This window comes from Balaenoptera ricei, chromosome 19, assembly GCF_028023285.1.
Source record: "Balaenoptera ricei isolate mBalRic1 chromosome 19, mBalRic1.hap2, whole genome shotgun sequence".
NCBI lineage: Eukaryota > Metazoa > Chordata > Mammalia > Artiodactyla > Balaenopteridae > Balaenoptera > Balaenoptera ricei.
The window spans coordinates 2,522,135-2,528,298 of NC_082657.1; positions in this window are offsets into that span (position 1 = coordinate 2,522,135).

Consider the following 6,164-nt stretch of genomic DNA (forward strand, 5'->3'; position numbering starts at 1 on the left):
CCTAACAATTCAACTCAACTCTGACACTGTCTAGCTGGTGATAGAGGCAGATTCCCATAGGTTAATTAAAGGTTGGGTCCCCAAGATGCTCCCACCCCCCACAGGTGCCAGTCACAAGTCCAGGTATCACCTGTGCTCTGACTGACCCTCTATAGATCGGAGGTTCCAATGACTGCCGCCCCCCCCCCTTGGGTTTGATTAGTTTGCTAGAGCAGCTCACAGAACTCAGAGAAGTGTTCACTTACTTTACTTACTAGATCACCCACCAATTTTTATACAAGGATATAACTCGGGAATGGAAAGATGGAAGAGATACATAGGGCAAGATATGTGTGGGAAGGGGCACGGAGCTTCCACGCTTACCACTCTTCCAGTGTGTCCATGTGTTCACCAACCCGGAAGCTCTCTGAACTCCATCCTTTTGAGTTTTTGTGGAGGCTTCATTACTTAGGCATGATTGCTTAAATCATTGGCCGTTAGTGATTGAACTCAGTCTCTAGCCCCTCTTCCCTCTCTGGAGGTCTAGGGGTGGAACTGAAAAGTTCTAACTACTGAGTAATTGGGTTGGTTCCCGTGGCAACCAACCCCCTACTAGTCATTCATTAACATAACAAAAGACACCTTGATCTGGCTCCTCACAAAGGAAATTCCAAGAGTTTGGGGAGCTCTGTGCCAGGAACTGGTGATGAACGTATTTCTTATTATAAATCAGAATATCAGGGTATGTGTAGGGGGAACCCAGGGCTTGTGGTTGTGTGTATGACCCTGTGAGTGTGTGAGTTTCTGGGAGTAGGTATCAAGAGTGAATGTGTGAAGAACTAGTTTTGGTTTCCCAATTCTGTGACTAGGTAGTGACAATCAAAATAGCAGCTAACCGTACTATTATTAGGACTTTTACTATTTCTACCACCACCACTTCTAGCAGTTAGCACTTAACTGATTGCTGTCCCTGGTCAAAAGTATATTGTCAACTGAAAAAACCTAAAAGTTGAGAATTATGGTTTATTTGGCAGACTGATATGGCAAGCAGCATTTTTCATTCACAATGGCATATTGATTATTTTGAAGGAAAGTTACATAAGAAATAGCTGGTGAAAGAGGGATGCTTTGACCCACCTCTGTTTCCCTGAAAGCAGGAAATCTCCTGTGTGAAAGGCGCTTTTCCTGTACCAGAAGGTAGCGAGACATCCTTATCAACAGAGATGGAATTTAGAGCCAAGAGACCTGTATAAACAAACCTTACTACTTCTTTAATTTACCAGCCAAACCTAATTCTGTTTAGATTCTTCACTAACTGAGCACCCAAAACCTAAAATTCTTTGTCCTGTCATTTCCTCACAAATTTATTGCTTCTTTGTCTAAAAAGTATAAACGGTGCCTGGGTTGGCCACTTCTTAGGTCTCATTTCTTTGAATTAAAGTTAGTTTCTTTTTCTCCTGTTACTCTGTCTTGAGTCAATTGTATTATTAGTCCAGCCACAAGAACTCAAGAGGGGGAGGGGAGAAATTTCCCTCCCCTCCCCCCGACAGTCTCCAGAGTCATGGAGGTCACAGTCAAATAAATGACCCTTACAGTAAACAAGCAAAAAGAAATACAGTACAACATTCATAAAATATAACACACTGTGATGTAAGAATAGTCTGATCATTCATCCACTACATCACAAAAGATGGGTTGAGAGAGTTTTGTGCAATTTAGATAATGTGTTTTGTATCACATGATTTAAACTATAAGAAGAGTACAGATTCACATTTATATCTCTAGGGATATTCAAAGTTAGAACCTTCCTTTGGAGCTCCTGAAATTATGCATCACAGGACTGTGGAGCAGTTGATTGGGAAAGACATGCCCTACACAGATGTCATGATTAGAGGAGCCCCCACTGGATTTCAAATGTAAACACCAAACCCATATTTCCTCTGAACTGTAAGTGATGATTTGTAACTGAGCTGCTTTCCACGTGGGCAACTCAATGTTGGGCGCTTTACACTAGGGGGCAACAGAGATTTATTACTTAGCTAAGGAAGACAAAGTGTTCTCTGGAGCAATACCAAGGAAATTATCTAATATACAAACATGCCACTTTGAACAATGTTTTCTGATATGCTCACTTTGAATCAAGTTTTAATCTGTCCCACAAACAAGAGTACAACCAGAGACGTGATCCAAACTGACCTCGCATTATTAGCTCACCTTGGCCTTGGAATTGAAGAATGACTTGGGAAAGAGTTGAATGGGGAGGGGAGGTTTAGAAACATGGTTATTTCTCATTCCTTACTTGTCCTTGCCTAGATTTATTTCCTGTCTATGGTGATTGATCCCAGTTGATGATTGTTCCCTTCTTGCTGACGTCAATCCAAACTTTTCATTTTAAAAAATCTGCTGTTTTCCTAACATGCTTTTGAGATGCAATTGTTTCTATATTGTTCACCTTATGGTTGTAACAGATCGTTTTTGTACTAATTTTAAATGTCAAAACTAATCTCTGTTTTTTTCAAGTTAAGCTTTATAATTGTGGACCTTAAAGTTGAATAGAAAATTAATCTTCAATAAACAAAATTGTAAAGGAAAAAAAAATCTGCTGTTTTCCTGATTCCGTTTTATTGCCTATCTCTGTTCTCCTGTAGCTCACGGAGCTTCTTTAAGACGATGACTTTGAATTCTCCAGCAGGCTGTTGGTAGATCTCCATTTCTCTGGGATCGGTCACTAGGGCTTATTTCCTTCATTCGATGATGTCCTGTTTCCCTGATTCCTCGTGATCTTTGTAGCCTTGCGTTGATGTCTGCACTTTGAGAAGCAGTCGCCTCTTCCAGTCTTTATGGACTGGCTTCAGGAGGGAAGGACCTCCAGCAGACAGCCCGGCTGGAGATTCTGGGGGTCCCTCCCGGAGGGGATGTTTAGGATTGTGTGTCTTCCCTCTATGCCACAGTGATCTCGGGTGGCCTCAGCCTGCAGCAGCTTCAAGCAGGATTTCGGTTCCCGGCCAGAGGCTGAAGTCAGGCCATGGCAGAGAGAGCGCTGAATCCTAGCCACTAGACCAGTGCCCAGTGACAAGGCCCTGGCCCACATGGCTTTGGAGAAAATGAATTTCCACAAAGAAACGGAAAGTAGTGAAACAAGTGTTTATTAGGAGGAAAAAGAGTACATGTGAATAGGCACATACGGGAGGGCTCACAGAGAGAGTCGCGCCCTTGTGGTAGTTTGAATCACTTACATGGGGCATTTCTTCCGAGTTTCCTCTGGCCAGTCATCTTGCTTTGCCTGGTTCTGAGTCCGTACTTGGTTTATCTCAGGGTCCTCCCCTGTGTGCATGTGCCTCTCTCAGCCAAAGTGGATTCTTGCGAAGAGGCCTCTGGGTAGGCTGACATCACTCCCTTTTTGACCTCCAAGGAGGCTTTCTGTGCATGTGTAGTCGGGAAGGTCTCCTTGACCTCGAGAATGAGAAACATGTGGTGTCTTATCTGGGCAGGGCTCAGCTCCTCGTCCTCTTCATCTTGGAGTATCTGCCCACAGGGGACAAACTCCAGCTGTTCCGCCTGGGGCCCATCTATCTCCTGCCTCAACAGGGCTGTGTCAGGTGTGGAGCGCTGCCAGCCTTTCCCCAGGGCACTGCCCCAAAGTGCTGGGGCGATGGGTACCCGCTTCACCTCTTTCCCTCCTCCTGATGGACCAGCCTCAGGACCAGGTGTCTCCCTCGGTTCTGCAGGGTCAAGCCAGTCCGTGAGGCCTGTGCCATCCGTGGGGGCGCCCAGGTGGTCCCTGAGACCCTCGAGCGGGTTGCTGCCATCCTTACCCCGTTTCTTTGATCTTCGCTGCCCCCAGGCCACAGCCACGTGGCTTTCCTCACATTCCGTGTGTGAGGAGACAGAAGCAGGTCTGTCGGAGCAGCGGGTCTCAAAGGCTGGCGAAGCCAGGCCCTCACTTTGCTTTCTCCTTCCCCACTGGGTGAGAAGGGCTGGGGGTAGGGGGCTCGGCACTGAGATGCAGCAGCTTTGGAAGCGGTGATTAGGGCAGGGTGAGGCTGTTCTCGTCCTGTCCGACGTGGCTGAGCTTGGATTCCGTGGTCCCTGTGGCGACTGGAACTACTCTCCTGGCTTCCAGAGCCCTCACATCATTATCACCCGGGGACAGGGCCTCCTGTCTCACCGTCTTGCTGACATCACTCCCACACTGTCCTTTATGCTGTAGCAGAAGCTAGTTGAGGCACCCCCATTATGTCAGCCCTTATTCAGCCCTTATTCTTGCCACCCATCCAACTGGTCTCCTGTAGACTTTTTTTTTTTTTTAATAAATTTATTTATTTATTTTAGGCTGTGTTGGGTCTTCGTTGCTGTGCGCGGGCTTTCTCTAGTTGCAGCGAGTAGGAACGGGGTGGGGGGCTGCTCTTCGTTGTGGTGTGCGGGCTTCTCATTGCGGTGGCTTCTCATTGTAGAGCGTGGGCTCTAGGGGCGCAGGCTCCAGTAGTTGTGGCACGCGGGCTCAGTAGTTGTGGCTATTGGGCTCTAGGGTGCAGGCTCAGTAGTTGTGGCGCTCGGGCTTCTCACTGCGGTGGCTTATCTTGTTGTGGAGCACAGGCTCTAGGCACGCAGGGTTCAGTAGTTGTGGCACACGGGCTTAGTTGCTCCACGGTGTGTGGGATCTTCCCGGACCAGGGCTCGATGTCCAGCCAGGGAAGCCCCTGTAGACGTTTTTTATTTTTCCCTTCTCTTTCTTGCTTAACTGCACTCTGATAGTGACTGCCCTCTAGCTAAAGTTGTACTATGCACCTGATGTTTACTCCTCCAAGACAGTACTCCCTAGCACTCCTTTCCTTTGTGAGCATTCTTCATTCCAGAAAGAACGTCATGGAACGATAACCTCGAGGACCACCAGAACCCGTTCCGGAACCACCTGACGCCAGCCCTAATAATCCCAATGTCTCCAGGAGGAAAGAAGAATGCAAGGCTACATCAGCCCCGATCCTCATCTACAGCCCTGTTTTCCACCCTGAAACTATAAGACCCCTTCCTATTGCCCAGGAATCAAGGCACAGTTTTGAGGGCGTTAGCCTGTTGTGGCCCCCTTTGCCTGTCAAAGTAATAAAGCTACTCTTTTCTACTCCTCCAGGTTCTGTCTCTGTGTTTCTATTCGGCACCAGTGAACAGAGGCCAGGTTTTTGGTGACATTTACAACCCTGATGAATCCATCTGAGGTCATTGTCTCCACTGCTTTTTGCATTAGTGGCACTTTTCAAAAGGCACCTAATTCCACAGTCCTAAGAGTTACTGTTCCCCCTGTAACAATCACATTCCAGAGATACTGCACATGACAGGTCAGCCCTTTCCACCTGTATCCCAACACAGTAGTGAGAACCTTAGCAGGGGACTTGCCTGGCGGTCCGGTGGTTAGGACTCCGCACTTCCACTGCAGGGGGCACGGGTTCGATCCCTGGTCAGGGAAGTAAGATCCTGCATGCCGCATGGTGCGCCAAAAAACACAAACAAAAAAACCCTTATGATTTGCCCTGGGATGATATGCCAGGGTCTGTGTGTATGTCCCCCTCTGCTAGTATTGGGGTCCTCATTGTTGTCTGGCTGGTAAGTGATCAATTCCAGAATCCCATCCTCACAGTGTAATTTATTCCTAGCATGGCTTCTGGGGTTAAGTTTCTTGAGTTGGGTTTCTTAGAAACAGAGCTTGAGATGGGTGCTTTTGTATAAATTATTCAATGAATGAGTGTGCTCTGAAAAGGAGTGAGGCCAGCACAACACGGCGGGGGTGAGTGGTGGGTCTTGGGGAAGAAGCCAAACACAGATGTGGTTTGTTCTCGTCCCCCAGAGAGCTTGACAACAAAGCACACCACGAATCTGCTCCTTTCCTAGCGCAGGGTGTTAGTCTTTGGTATTTATCTCTGCAAGTCATTTGCTGGGTGCCGTTTGTTTTTCGGGAAGCCTAATCATCCAGGAAAGATGTCTCTCGTTTTGCTCAGAGCAATGCTGCAGATAAGAGGGCACCTGCAAGCCCTCAGCAGGCTCCCTCACAACGGCTGGAGCATAAGTGCGTCGGTGTGGTGATCGGAACAAGGCATCCCCGACAGAAACGTACACACTAAATTCTGAGTAGCTATTAATTATGAGATGCCAAAGATACAGAGGGAAAGTATGATTGGGGAATGGCTACAGAA